This window comes from Agelaius tricolor, unplaced genomic scaffold, assembly GCF_023055355.1.
Source record: "Agelaius tricolor isolate 1412-34295 unplaced genomic scaffold, bAgeTri1.0.p SCAF_34, whole genome shotgun sequence".
NCBI lineage: Eukaryota > Metazoa > Chordata > Aves > Passeriformes > Icteridae > Agelaius > Agelaius tricolor.
Genome location: NW_027269294.1, coordinates 6,151,590 through 6,167,421, shown reverse-complemented (window position 1 = coordinate 6,167,421; position 15,832 = coordinate 6,151,590).

Below are 15,832 nucleotides of genomic sequence, written 5' to 3'. Positions count from 1 at the left end.
AGCTGGAGGTAGATGCAGTTGTTTTCTCCTGACAAAGACATCACTGGACACATTTGTTCTGAACAGTTGTGGACAGCTGGAATTCCAAAGCCAATGCTTAGAGATTTGGTGCCTGTGCTTGTCGTGGGGCTCATGGCAGGACATTACCAAAGTGCACAGATTGTTTGTGGTGTAAAGTGCAGTGGTTCTCTCTATGGAGCAGCGAGTGTTTTCCTCTGCTGCTCTTCTGTTTGGCTTTTCCTGAATTTTGACCAGCTTGGTCTGTGAGAACTCCACAGTTCCTGGCTGCAGGTACTCAAATCCTCAATCCAGATTAGAATGAGATAGAGAATTGCATTCCCTTCTCCTCACCTCCTATCTGGCTTCCTAGGACAGGAGGGAGGTACAATGAGCCTGGCTCTCTCTGAGTGGCTGGAGGAGGCATGGAGAATTGGGAATATGGACAAGCAGACAAGCCCTGCCACCTCTCCAGGGTGTCCCAATGCTACCAAGCACTGTTTATTCTTCTTCACCCAGAAAAACCCAAATGGGTAAACCTGAGGAGGAATTAGTGAAGGGTTTGTTTACCTTCAGAAATGGAGAAATGAGTGTGTTCAGGATTTTTGTGAAAAATCCTGTCTTCTCAAATAAGCTCTTGGTTTCAATAATACTGCTGAGTTTTTGTGAGGCACAGTTTCCCTCCATTTAAGCCACTGTTTTTCATAGGAAATTTAATTAAAAAACATGTATGTCTTACTAAATGGAAGCCTGTATTAGAAAAACAGTGGAGGTTTTCTGAAGCCAGTACTTGTCTGGTTCTGGCATTAGCAAAGCAATTGCTTTTAAAAGACTTGTCATCATATGAGAGCAAAACAGAACCAGGATCTAAAATCTTAAGATTTGTTTCAGAATGCCGTAATTATTTTCTAAGTTGAATCTTAATAGAAAAATGATGTCCCAGATTTATAACCATCTCTGAAAAGTATTTATCTTTAAGAATGTTTCAAGTTTTATTCTCACTTTTTGTTTGTTATTCTGCTACAAACTGATGCCTGATGTTGTATATGAATCTCAATCTAGTGGACACTTCCTGGGATGCTTCCCACTTTGACTTTAATGGTAGACATCAGCTTATGGATATTATGTGGCCTTTGAACTTTTCTTATGAAAGAAGATTAAAATAACTTCTCTATATTTGCATTTATATTTTCCCCTCAAATAACAAAACTTTTATTTTAGAAGTAAAAAATATGTTTTTAAAAAGAAAGTTCCATGGTATTTAAAATAAAATTATATAAAAGGAGCTGATTTCCCAGCTGCTTAACAGTTCTGAGGGTCAGTTATAAAAAATAATTTTTCCAGTAGCCAAGTCCATGAACAGTTTTTCAGGCCTCTGAGTTATTCTCTGAGCATTAATCACTTTTAAGAAAAATAAGACCTCTTTTTAATCGTTGGAACTACATTTTTTTCAATTTTATTCACTTAAGCAAGTGGAAGGCTCCCATGGTTCTCAACCCTGCTCATACTTATTTTTCTTTAAAGCAAGTTTTGACACTGTAAATGGGCCACTGTTTAACAAATTAGGATTTTTATTAAATGACTTCACAAAATGTTAAGTTTTCATAATTTTTAAACCTGCTGTTGAAAAAGAGAGGTGCTAGTGGAAAATTAGGTTGGCTTAGCACAGACCATCAGCTGTTCATGCTAGTCTGGGTGGGACACTGACCCAACTGTCTTGCTGCCATCACAGCCTGGTTAGTGGCTCTTACACCTGAAGGAATGCCCTGAAATTCCCTCTCATCCCTCAGCTCCTGTGGGAAACTCGCATTCCCAAAACTCTGCTTAGTGAAACCTCTTTAGATGTTCTGAGATTTCTAATTCCCAGACTTCTGGTAGTGTTGTCACAGTAGAGCTTAAGAACTCACTGAACTGGTGAGTTTAACTCTTCCCATTATCCTGCAAACTGCTGGATTTCTCAACATGTGCTTTAAAAATGTCCTGATCATTATTTCCTTCTTCTCTTCTTCCCAGACTTTGCTGGAAAATTCTGCTTGACAGAGGCCCCAGTATTGCCTAGTGCTGCATTTTCCTGACAGTCTTGTCTCTGTCAATTCCTGGTATACATTCCTTCAGGCTTCTTCAGGTTTGAAATTAGCTAAGTTTATAGTTCTAAATCATTCTGTTTCTTACCTGAATCTGCTGCAATAATTCATTTTTGTGTTGAAAGCCTCAGGGCATAGTGGGCTATGACTGGAATTGTGTTGTTGGGAAGTCAGTGCAGAGCAGAAATGACAGCACAGTGCCTTATGGAAATGTAATATTATGTGGAATCTCTCTATGCAGCAGTTACAAGAACAAGGAAAGAGACTTGAGAGCCAGTAAATAGGGAGGCCTGAAGAAGAGACCTTCCAGAAAAAGGAGTTCAGACACTCAAAAGGAGTGGGCTATGATCATCTCCCATTTCCATGGCTATCTCTATGACAAACAGTTGTGTTTAAGTAACTGTTTCTCAGCTCCCCTGACATTATGCATCCTCTCCAACTATTGCTTCATATAGGTTTTGTTATGAGCAGGACAGAAATTGTATAACTATTGTACAACTGTAACATCATCGGAAATCTGTGCTGCTCAACATAAATTCATTCTGAGTGTCCCAGGCTGCAGTGTGTGATGAGAGATCTGAGCTGTCTGGGGAATCCAAACCATGGGAAAAAAAATAGGGACACTAGAATGCCTAAAAACATGAACAGCTTTTCAAAATCATAGTTTGGGTCTGATTTTTTTCACCTAACTGTTTTCTTTGTGGTTTAACTTTTTTTTAACATTCTTCTCCATGTGTGTGTTTCTCCCCTTCTCTATTGTGCTCTTGCAGCTGTAGAGCTGACACTGGTTATTATGCAATTTATCCCTTCTTTAACACTTTAAAAAAAATTAGTAGAGTTCCAGAGTAATTTCATTTGCTAAGTAGAAACAGTAACTTTGTATGCTGAAGACATTCTGATTTCTCAAGTTGTAATTCTTTTTTATTACCAAGTTTTTCTGAAAATGAAATGTCTGAAAAATTAATTTAAAAATCCTGAAAGATTTTGATGTAAACTCAGTTCCAGAAGCAAGGGCTATGTGCAAAACACTAAATTTTGATTACAAGTTTCACAGGAATATTTGTACAGTATTCAATAGCTAAAATCTGAGACTCTAATGCTTTTGTCTCTCAAAAAATACAGGGGATTTGAACTTGAGGGATTTTTAGCTACTGAAAAACTTGAAGTCTGGAAACCTCAAGTCTCTATTTCATAAGGAAACAGAAGAAGAGAGAGAATGGGTCACCATGCAAAGAGTACCAAGACATTATAAAATTAAATCTACCTAATATTTTGGATGTCTAGTTCTAAGAGGAATATCATTATAGGTTTTACAGGTGAGGGCATAAAGTTTTTTAGGACTTCAGTACTTGTTTCTGAAAGGGAAATAAAATGTTAAATTAAAACTCTGAAATGCTTTACAAAACAGACAATGTCGAAACATCTGTGTTCTCTTTTTTCTCCTCTCTCCCTTTATATCACACAGTTTCCTTTCTTGGTAAAGGTTTCTTCTGTATCCCTGTTTTTTTCTATGGCAGTTTATCTTCATAATATGAGATCAACTGTCAAACATGGTTTGGAATGCCAAGATAAATGATCTTCCTGCCTCTTATTGATTAATTCATCACTACAACAGAGAATGTGCACATAATTTAATTATTTACTTCTAATATTGGTGAAATAGAACTTAAAAGCTAGAGACAATGCCAAGGAGGAGAACAGTTGTGAAACAAAGCCAGGAAATTTAGAAGAAAGACACTAGCGTTCCTCTTTTTAGGTTTTATCCTAAAATACTCAACTGGATAAAAATTGCTTGTAATATAGCACCAGACTTTATTAATGTGCTGTTACTGAACCCTTGGGTAGCATTACTTCACTTGATTAATAGCTAAAACCAAAATGTTAAGATTGGTAGTTAAATTGCTATTATGCATCATTAATTCACACAATCAAAATACTTTGCAGATTAATAATTCCCAAAATGACCTTGTAAAAGAGATAGCAGTATTCTGTCCATCAAGAAAATGACTGGTTTTACAGAGTAGGGAAAGTTCCTCGAAGGGATTTATTTCGAGCAGACTATTCTGGAGTGCATCAAAGACTGTGGATGTTGGACTCCAGGTACACAAGTTATCACAGACCTTCTCTGGTCTGGTGGCAACATTATCTGAGATCTGAAATGAAGATCTGATTTTGAATTAATCCATGCAGAGTATATGTTTTGCCTGGTGCCTGCTTATCATATCCCACAACCATCTGGCAGATGTTCATAATGCTGTGTGAATATATGAATATATGGTTCTCCTCCTCCAAATATTTTGCAACAAGCCATAGAGAATCTATTCATTGCTGGCTTAGTGACAGAAGGTCCTGTTCAGAAGTGCAGGAAATATCAGAAATAGAAAGGACACGTGGCATGCTTGGTGAAATTCTCATATACAGGAGTGGTAAGAAAGTCAACTGATAGGGCACTTTTGCACCTTCATCAGTCAAACAGATCCACGACAGAGCTGTTTCTTTAATCAATTTCTGTTTATTTTATGCAGAGCAACCTGTGACAGGCCTTTGGAATGACTCCAAGTATGTCTGTGAGCTTAGTTTGTGTTTCTGATGCAACCATATCAAAAGTATCTGTAAATTAGATGATCAGGAGCTGACCTGTGCAGCCATGGGAACACTGACCCCCTGTTCTGCAGCCCAGGGCTGTGAGTATGGGCATTACAGGGCTTCAAAATCTGACACCACCATTTTCCAGGCATCTGATAAATTGCAGGGAATTGCAGTACACAATGAGTTACTATGGTTTAGTGAATGCATGCTGTAAGAAATCTGGGCACCTCTCCATTTCAGATCTATTTGGCTTAGAGCCTTTGGATGGAGCACAACCTCCCTCTTCCCCTTCCTTCAAAACCAACCCAGGTCAATGCTTTCTTTGTGGAGGTTAAATTGCATGGTTTATTTACCTCCCCTGAACTGAAGGCAGCTCTAGACACAAACAAAAGGAAAAGCCATAAAACACAATAAAGAGAAGATATGAAACACATTATTTTTCTTAAAAACATTTTTAATATGTAAACAATGCAGAAGCTGTTGTGAGTAGTGGCTGCAAGTCTGACTGTTAACCTCTGAGCTCACAGACACTTGCCAGCTTTCCTGCTAAAACACGGACGGGTTAGAAAGGAGTTCTTTGAGTTCTTAGCATATAATGGTCTATTGCTTCACATTTCTATTTTTGGTGGGATGCTTTGGGGCTGAAAGCAAGTCCCACACCTGATGCTTTGGCTGTGCTGAAGTGGGGGATTTGGTGATTTTTAAGGATTCCACAAGATTGCCTCTCTTCAGTCTGACTGAGCTGCTGTGTATTAGAAGGACTTTTGAAATCTGTCATTTTGAGTATGCAGTGTTTTCCTAAAATAACCAATGATACCTTAGACAGCCTTTCCTTCTTCTGTGAATTCCCAGGACTTTGCCCTTTATGAGAAATGCTTGTGATCCCTGATCTCTTCAAGCAGCACATATGCTGGGAGGGAAGGGAGAGTGGGAAGTGAAATAACCCTGCTCTGTAGCTTATGGTTTGCAGCAGCCTGTTTCCAGAGACTGGTGGTAGTCCTAACTCTTCAGTTGCACATGAGATAGATTTTCAGTCCTTCTTCACATGTTTCTGTCTTGCCAGTTCCAGTTTTAACCATCTCCAGGGGTGGGGACTCAACCACTTCCTTGGAGAGCCTGTTCCAGTGCTTGATGACCCACTGATACAGACAAGAATTTAGGTGTCAAAAAAGAGGAATCAAATGTGGAAACAGATAAAGCCCCTCCATTTTCTAAGCCCTTTAATCAGTACTACTTCTTATTGAGCATCAGTCAAAATTTTTTTATGTGCTATCCACCTTTGCAAACATCTGCATGACTGGCAACTTTTTAGGAGAGTGACCATTACAGTGGTCTTAGGGACCACTGAACAGACAGTGGAATCAAACAGAACTCATCATACCCTCATAAAAATCTTCCCCTCATCAAAGTCTTCCCTCACCATCCCCAGAGGAACCTGAGGGAAGAATACAACCATTCTGCTAAGCTTCTGTCATCTGGGCTTCCACCCCAATGAAGGAATTAATTTTCCTCTGGGGACATCCATCTCGTTTCTACTGAAGGAAATCACTGGAACACAGCCCAGAATTTGGGCCAGTGTATCTATTTAGACATAAACATTTACATAGAGATGAAAAGGCAAAACTCATTTCTCCTGTCAGACCACTGAAGCCTATGGAAATACAAAGGGATTCAACTGATCTAAGGGTTGCACTGGGGAGAGGAAAAGCTACCAAAATTGAAGATGAAAGTAAAAAGCCTCTCTGGACTTCCTTTTTAGATGTTTCCTTTACTCTTTCAAGACTTCTTAAATCATTCTCTTTTGTGGCTAGATCAATCAGAAATAACTGTACTTGCCATTTTTGTTCCAACCAAAGTATTTGAAGGAGCTCCTGTAGCCACATTGTCTGGTGAATGGGTTATTTTGGTGATGAAAATATCCTGTTTTCCAGGTAAGAAATTTAAGAAGCTGCTAAGAAATCATCAGCAACTAAATAGGCTCCAGTTGTACTATTCTGAGGCTGGTAAATTTATTCATAGTATCAGTAGGAGTGGATGGATCTCATTTTTCAGTCACTGAGGCAGCACTGTGAATTACTTTTTGCTGGTAAAAACAGTACAGGAGAGCGTATCCTATGTTAGCTTTTTGATATAGCAACTCTGTCTTGTGTGTTTGGTCAGAAAAATATGACTGGTCTGCTTCTCTCTCTTGTCAAAAGCCTTAGAATTGGCTGGGGTTTAGTGTTGCCAAATATGAAGATGAGAGATCTTTTAAAAGCAAAAATAGTGGGCAAAGCCTGGAGCCTGTTACTACTTTGAACACTAAAGGAGAGCCAATGGCATTGTTGTAATTAGGTTGGGAGGCTATATTATACTTGATTTAATGGCAGTGAGGTATGGATGCTCTTTTGGTATGTTCTGAAATCCCCAAGGGACTAGATCACGGACTGGCATGGATCACAGAAAGCAGAGCTGTATCTTTTGTGTTCACGGCTCACAGTTTGGAATTTCTGTTTTAACTGCTACTTTGGCATCTCCTAAGTGCAGAAAATTTTGGATGATAAGTTTGAAGAATGCTGGAAATTTGGTAGTCTTTTTCATGCGTAGCTACAGGAATAAACTTAGAAGAATTCATAAACAAAATGGAATGTAATACCTTAGAAGCAGCAGGTTAAACATATGCTCCTTGGTTCATAGCATGGCCTGACTGTAGTGTATAAATCCTTTTAAAATCAGAGGTAATATTGCTGGATCATAAATCCTGTTCTTGACTATTATGTGTGTAACTCCAGTTGACGTCAATGGGAGGCAGAATCTGAAGCACTCTAGCCGACATGTGAGATGGAAAAATGAATAATGAAATGAAAATGTCTCCTCAATTTGGCTGTAGGTCTCTGCTTAAACCATGTGTCTCTTGAAATGATCTGTATGAGCTATTATGGTGTTTTGTGGATTACAAAACCACTAAAGGAGACCAAAATAGTTAGAGGTGGTGATTCTGAGTTCATCTGCCCAAGTTGACATGTGGATTTGTTTCTCAGCTGTAGAAGAATCCACAGAAATCTATACATTGCAGGAAATCACTGCAAAAGTTCCTGTTGGACAAGTATCAGTCGAACCAGTCTAAATCAGGGATTCCCTCCAACTCTTGAGGCCTGGTTAACAAGACAGTGTCCTCTGTCAACTCAGTCCTTCTCAAGTTTCATCTCCCAAGCTGAGTATCAGGTTGTACCTGTGAGCCAGGCTCTGTCTGTGCTCCAGTGAAATTGCAGTCCAAGCTCCATTGCTTTCCACTGGCACAACAAATGTCTGTTGTCAGCTATGGATATTTTTATACCTAAGCCACTGTATGCGCAGCTCACACTTGAGCCTGAGAAAAACTGGATCAAATGTTTTATTATGTGTATATATGCTGGTGTCAAGCATTGAAAAGTTTTCTAAAATTTGGATAATTAACAGTCCACTACAAGCAACAATTAAAATATTTCTAAATCTTGGTTATTTGGATTTTCATTCACTTTCTGAATCATTCAGCTTGTTTCCTGCAAAAATTAGAAGTTTAGGAGTATGTAGTTGCACAACTTGTCTTGGGCAAACACTCTTGTCTTAAAACTTTGTGCCTGATTTATCCAAACAGAGAAAATCTTTTCAGAATCATTTACTGGGACACGGATGTGCCAAATGGAGAAAAAAACCCTTTCTGTATCTCATCACCTCTGAATAATTTCTTGAGGTAATCCAGCTCTTCAAGTCAAGACTTACAAAGCTGGTGTCCACTCTTTGCTTGCCAGCAGATCAATCCATTAAATGTGAAGTACAGGAGGAATTGAAAGTGTGCAATTCAATAGTGCAAACCGGTACTGTGCAAGCTTGATGTGCTCAATTTTCTTGTCAGAAACACCATAAATTATCATAGTTAAACTATAATATTTTCTGACAGCTTTGATCCAGTTGCCTAGACAAAACCCAAAGCAAAACATGAACTGAGGGACATCCCAGCTTCTGGGAAGAGAGGTGATCTACCCTGAATAGAACAGACACACCTATAGATTTGAAAAGGTTTGAAGCTTGAGGGGTATCGGCTACTTTACGTTTCCGACCCTTGAGACAATTTCATGCTCCTCTGCCTGCAAGATTCTGGATGCACATCTGAGCACCGTGTCTGGAAGTTCTGAGGCTCTTTATAACCCTGAGAACCTGGAGAATAAAGGAAGGAAACAACATATATTTCTTGAATGAAGTGGCTAAACAGCACTTGTGAGCCATGATATGAAAGGCAATAATTTGAATTAGGTGAGATGTGCATGGCAGTGTAACGGAAAGAGAGTCTCCTCATTTTCAGCAGCTAATAATCAAAACATTTTGACACAACTTCCAAAGGAAGCCAAAAATATGGAAACAATTTTTTAGAGAAGAATACAGCAAAATTGATGTGTATGCTTGTATTTTGCATCTTAAGGTAAACTATACTTTTTTGTTTCCAGATGGATATCCCAGGCAAATATATTGACCCAGAAAAAAGAAAGCAGGACCTCTGAGTGATGTAAACACCCTCATATGTACAAATATGTATTTTTTCATTTCCATACCTAAGTTACCATGTTAATTCCAATGTTTAACAATTGTATGTGCAATTGAAGAGCAGAAGAAGTATTCTTGTCACTTACATAAAGAAGCTTTTTTAAAAGTCAAAAAGTGCATGACTTTGATGAAATATTTGGCAGCCATTTTGACCTTGTTCTTTCTGCTAGGGTTTCAATGTCAATGGCAACATTGTGCAAATAACAGATTTTGAATATGAATTAGTTTTTTATTCAAAACAGCATCACCTGCCAAGTCTGAGGTTTAAAAAATTCCAGACATAATTTTTTACCTGGGTGAAAAGAAGGCATCTTAAACTATATTGTGATCTAGTAACTTAGAAGATGTCAGAATCCTGTTTTGTCATACTTGGCAAAGATCTCTCCAGACTCAGACCAAACAAAGGGAGCTGCCCTGAAAAAAACTTTTTCCAAAATTATGAATCAGAATCGGATTTTCATAAATACCTATAGTCACATGAACAATGTATTATTCCTATTTTCTTATTCATATTTTTCCATCATTTTTGCTTGCATCATTCACTTGTTTGCAAAATAATTTGCTAAATGAATATGGACTTTGAATGGAGGAGGACAGATGGATTATGTGTTACTGCTGATTCAAAATGACACACTGCAGACAAAATACCATCAGTACAAAGATACATTTCATATTCCTCCAAGGAACTGAGCACAGCCCTCAAAGTTAAAGTTCAGTTGCTTTTATTTATATTAAATGGGGATGTTACAGTCTATGTAACATACTTAGTGTTTGCTGAGTCCAGACTTTTTCTCTTCCTAAATTGCAGACCATATTGGAAATACTTTTGGATGTTAGATATCTATAATAAAAGGCAAGCATCAAGGTACAGCAGCAGCCTTGTATTAATATTATCAATTGTGGGAATGAAGATGATGTTGTAATCAAGAGCAAGGAATCTCTTCTTCTAGCAGAATATCAGATCTAATTTCCTTATGAAGTTAGCTGAATCAGCAAATGGGACACCAAAGCCCTTTATCCACAGGGCAGAAATGAGGTGTGGCAATCAAAATACTAGTATGGAAGGAGGAAGCAGAAAGAGTCTAACAGGCGATCATATGAACACATAAAACTGCAATCAGAAATTAGAAAGGATGATAAAATATAGAAAGAAGGCACTGAATTGGTAACAAGCAGGCATTCTGCAAGTACATTAGGAGGAGAACAGGGCTGGTCCACTGCTCAAAGAGGAAGAAAAGCTGAAAATAGATGCCACCAAGATGGTTGAAGAATTAATCAAGTTTTGCTTCAGTCTTCACTAAGAGGGCAAGAAAGCTAGATTGGTATCAACAGCAAAGGCAGAGGTTTTCTGGTTAGAGAAGGAAGGAAGGAAGAAAAAAAGAAGATGGCTGGCAATCAGTCAACCTGACCCACTCTGACTGATTTTCAAATAATCTGTTAGTGCCAGACTTCCTCTGTGAGCACTCAGGTAGCTCGATGAGAAATGTCAGCATAAACAGTGGTTGGCTCTGTGGAGCTTGCAGAAGGATCCAGAAGACTTCTGTAAGACCATGACAGTTCATAAACTTGTTAGTTGCTGCTGACTTCCCTGCTTTACTCCCAGCTGGAAAGGGCATTCCGACATCTCTCAGGGATCTTTTTTAGAAAGCTTTCCCCCTCTTTTGCAAATAAAGTGGGTTTTGGTTTCCAGCCAGCCCTTCTCAACTGTCTCTGGAATAACCCAGTTGCACTTGCTCAGTTGAGCTTGATGGGAGTCAACTGCACCTCATTATCTCTGCTCAGAAAAATTCACCAAATTCTAGGCCATTGTTTGTCTTGGCAGAGGGTGTTTTTTACAAGAGCAGGGCATGACAGCACCAGTCCTGAGGACACCAACTCTCATATAGTCAGCCATGTTCCACAAGGTGCCAAAGAAAATAATTATAGTTTACTTGAAATGATTGGTAAAGAGCATGCAGATTTGCTTCCCAAGAACACTGCCATTTGGCTGTTTCCCTGCAATAAACACTACATTTATCTGTGAAAACAATACATAGAATAAAAAACATAATAATGATTTATTTTGCTTTGTTTGCACAAAGCAGGATCCCACTTACTTAATGTATTCCTCCTGATACTTCAGGAATGCCCTGTGCATATGTCAATTAATAGAGAGGAGTATTTTTTGCAGTTTGTCACTTCTTCAATGTATGCTGATAACTCAGAGTTACAGTAGATGTATAAGATATATTTCTTAGTATCCTTCTAACTTTTGGTTTCCTTGAATCTGCTGTTCACCTGCTTATGGTGAAGTTGAGCTGTATTTCTTCTCCTTTCCTGGAGTGCATGAGGAAGAGCACTGTCAGCAGGCAGAGGGAGGTAATCCTGCTCCTCTGCTCAGTCCTAGTGAGGCCACATCTGGAATGCTGTGTCCAGTTCTGGGCTTCCCAGTACAGGGAAGACATTGAGCTCCTGGAGCAGGTCCAGCGAAGGGCAAAGAAGATGATGAAGGGACTGGAATATCCCTCCTAGGAGGAAAGGCTGAGGGAGCTGGGGCTGTTCAGCCTCGGGAAGAGATGGCTGAGAGGGAGCCTCACCAATGTCTGTCAATATCTGCAGGGAGGTGCCAAGGGGATGGACCAGGCTCTGCTTGGCAGTGCTGGACAACAGGACAAGAGGCAAAGGGCAGAAACTGATGTGCAGAAAGTTGCACCTGAACACAAGGAAGAACTTTGCTATGCAAGTGACTGAGTGCTGGAACAGATTGTCCAGAGAGGGTGTGGAGTGTGCCTCACTGGAGAGAGATATCCCAGAACTGTCTGTACACAATCCTGTGCCATGTGCTCTGGGATGACCCTGACTGAGCAGGGAGGTTGGATCACGTGACCCATTGTGGTCCTCTCCAACCTCACCCATTCTGTGATTTTATGAAGAAGTGATGGCATTTTTGATACAATACAAAATTAATACATTTTATCAGTGAAAAAAATTACCATTACCAGTATGGTTAAAAAGTATTTGCAGCTTCACTAAATAACTTGAAGCATGTGCATAAACTGTAAAACTCATCACTGAATATATACAAAATTAATAATTCAGAAAAGGATTTGTAATTAATAGTGATATCACATAGGAGAAAAAAATATGTTGTGGGGCAAAAGGCAGCCACTGGCTGGTGGCTGGCTTTTCTAGGGATGGCTTGGATGTGGCTTTATTTAATTTCTAGTAAGAGGTTTTAGGGATAAAACTGCATTTGGGATAAAACTAAGCCCTGCTCTCACTCATGAAAGCTGTTTCTGCAGCATGTCTGTGGCAGAGAATGGCTTGGAAAAGAAGATATCTCTAATGAGCTCTACACATTAGTGCAGAATGATGGAAGAAGTTTTGTCCTCTAGAGACAAGAATTTAGAAAGAGTGAAATTTTATCATGATCCTTCAGTGTGATCAATGTTCTGCTTTTTACTTTGTGCATCTGCTTAAAATGTTCTTTGGATCCTGATGTATGAGGGCATGTTTCAATCCAGACTAATGTCAACACAGTTCTTAAATGAAAAATTCTACAGGCAATTACTACACTGATGGTCAAACCACTCAGATTTTCTGTTTCTTTTGTTCTTTTCCTTCCTGACATTTTAAAGAACTATTTTCCTATTTGGAGTCACCTGCTTGTTGAAGTTTTTCTTCCCTGCTTGTTCTGGATGATGACAGTCTATTAAACCATCCTTCTATTGCCTTCCATATGAAGATGGCTGGCTGTTGAGCAACTGCTATAGCTGAAATGAAGAAGAGGTGGTGGAATAAGCATAGCCTTAGTATTTTAAGGAGAAAAAAAGGAGACAGTAAGGGAAGTGCCATTACAACAGTATTTCCTGTCTATTTTTACTGACTTTTTAACACACACACACACTCTTTAAAAGGCTAATATATAGAATTGATTTTAGTATTTTTAAATTTGATCCTTAATAGCTCAAACTAAAGATATAGAAATCGCTGTTGGCTGCATGTCATTAACAAAATTTCTGCATCTTATATGCCAAAAAACCCAACCCCTCCAAACTACTTTAGTAATAAATAAAATAGAAATGTTTAGAATTCCTATTTATCCCATTTTGGAGATGTGCTTTGTCAATGTGACCACATTTTACTTATAATTATTAGATTATCTATTTTACTTTTTGATTATGTTGACTCTCTAGCTCAGAATAAATTAGTTCTCAGGTGGTACTACCTGATTTAGGCACTATAAAGCAGGTTTAACACGTATTTTTTTTCTCACATGCTCTGTTTGAAGATAGGTGCAGAACGAAAGCTTCAGTTCATGTGTCCTTTTACAATGTATTTAGTTTGCTGTGGCAGCATGTTCTATCTGTGGTAAGTAGCTCTGGAGCAGGAGTTCTAAGTAGCTGATGGTTTGCTCTAATGGAACATTCCAGTACTTAAAAAATGGATTTTAGTAGCTTTCTTTTTGATACTGACTGTATCATGCCTCTGAGCATTTTGAATATATGTGTTCTGTGAGTCTTTATTGCTGTAAGCCTCATGCAAATCAGGATGCTTTAAACGCCTTCATTAATGACATAAATGAGAGGGACTGAGTGCATCCTGAGTAATTGGGTCTGCTGGAATGTGTCCCTGCCCACAGCAGGGAGGGTTGAAAAGAGGAGCTCTTTAAGGTCCTGTTGAACTCAAACCACTCCATGATTCTATGATTGTTTGAGTCAGGTATTTGTGAGGTACTGTTTCTCATAATTCAGTGAGGTGAGTGTGTGTGTGGGGAGGGATAGGTGAAAAAAGGCAGTCAAGTTAAATAAAGCACATGTTTAACCAGGAAAATTACTTCAGGTATTATTAGCCACCATGTACCTAAACTGCACTCCAGTAACTGAACCTGGGTTGTTTGATGGCTTCTCCTGTTGTGATGGTTAAAGATCTTGTTTAAAATGATCCATTTTTTCTTGTGGCTTGATTTAAAGGTTGATTTTGGCTCCAGAATTAGTCCCATGTGTTTTGAAATGTGAGCCTGAAAGCTGGTTGAAAGCTCATGTAAATTTGGTACCAGGTTGCTCACCTTTGACAAGGAGAGGCCACAGAGCGCAGTAAACAGTGCTGAAATGTGGCTGTGTGGGACAGGAGTCACTGTCCTGTAATTCTAAGTTATGAGACTCAGTGACAAACAATGTGGCCTACACTGAGTGTGCCTAATCTAACTTTGTGCCCCAAAATGGCTCTTTAAACTTACAACTTCACTGTTCATAAATAACATACACATTCCTAATCTAAGCAGAGGCAAATGCATGATATATGGCTTATGTTATGTTGCACATAGCTCTTTTATTGCTGCTGTTAATGTTGCCCAATAAGTATTTATGAGGCAGTCTAATAATGGGAAACATTTTTCATTAGTCTAAATGCTTGCTTTTTAAACAATTGGTGTTCCAGTCCTTAATGTTTTAGCCTCCCCTTTTCTGGTGGTTAGTAGGCTCTAGCCACCTAAATGGAATTGTGTCTGTTTACTTTAGGATAAGCTTATGCTACACTGGTAGGTGTTTTTATTGTCATTAGAGCATGAATACTTAGGTTTTTATCTGATTTATGTAATAGAAGTATTGGTATTAGTAGTAGTAATGGCTTTTAATTATGAGCACTTCTTGTATTATTGATATATAAGAAGGAATTTAGGTAACTGCTCAATGCAGATTAAAGAGAAAATTAAAGTAAGAAAAAAATGAAGAATGACAACAACGCTTCCCTTTGTTGTAAGGTTTGTGGCATCATTCTTCAGGAAAGAGTGAAAGGTTGTCACAGAAGCCTGAGTTCTCTCATTTAACTGAGCAATTCAATGCCAGTGACAAGATTCAGAGAGTAACATGAGGATCCCTGGAGATTACTGGAGGACAAGTGATGACTTAGATAGTAAAATTTCTCTATAAAAAAATATTATTAGCTTTTTAGAGACAAACTCAAAACCTTGTTCTTCCTGATTCCTCTTCTTCCTAGGAAATGTATAATGGTTTTGATTTGCATTCATCCAGTAGAAAAAGTAATCACAAAAACAGCAAAATAGAGGGGATTGTATGTTCTGTGAGTGACAGAATTTGTAATTTCCTCATCTATGTGAAATTTGAGCAAGAAAAAAATCTATATTGTTCCTTTTTCCAGAAAGAGCAATATTGAAACATTCATTTTTGTCTTTTGGACATGGATACAGTGAAATGGAAATCCCTCTGGTGAGACAGGGTCTAGAGAAGCAGCATGTCCTGGACCAGAACTATTAGTACTCACAGATGCTTGTAACAATTGTGATAGACAAAAAATATATGATAAATATGATCCCAAAGAACACTGCTATAAAGGTAAGCTTGCAGCTCATCTATCACAGAATCACATTCTAAGTGCCAACAAATACTCTCCTTCAGTTAATAAATCTTAAATTTGTTTGGTTGGGGTTTTTTTGGTTTGATTTTTTTTTTTGCATCATTTTATAGCTGAGTCCATGTCTTCTCAACCAAAGGTAATGTGGGGACACCTGTGTTTTAAAGATCACATTTGAGGAAAAAGTCCAGATATGCAACAAAGCAGACAGGCTTTTTCCAAAATGGGAACAAAAGAAACTGGTTCCCTCT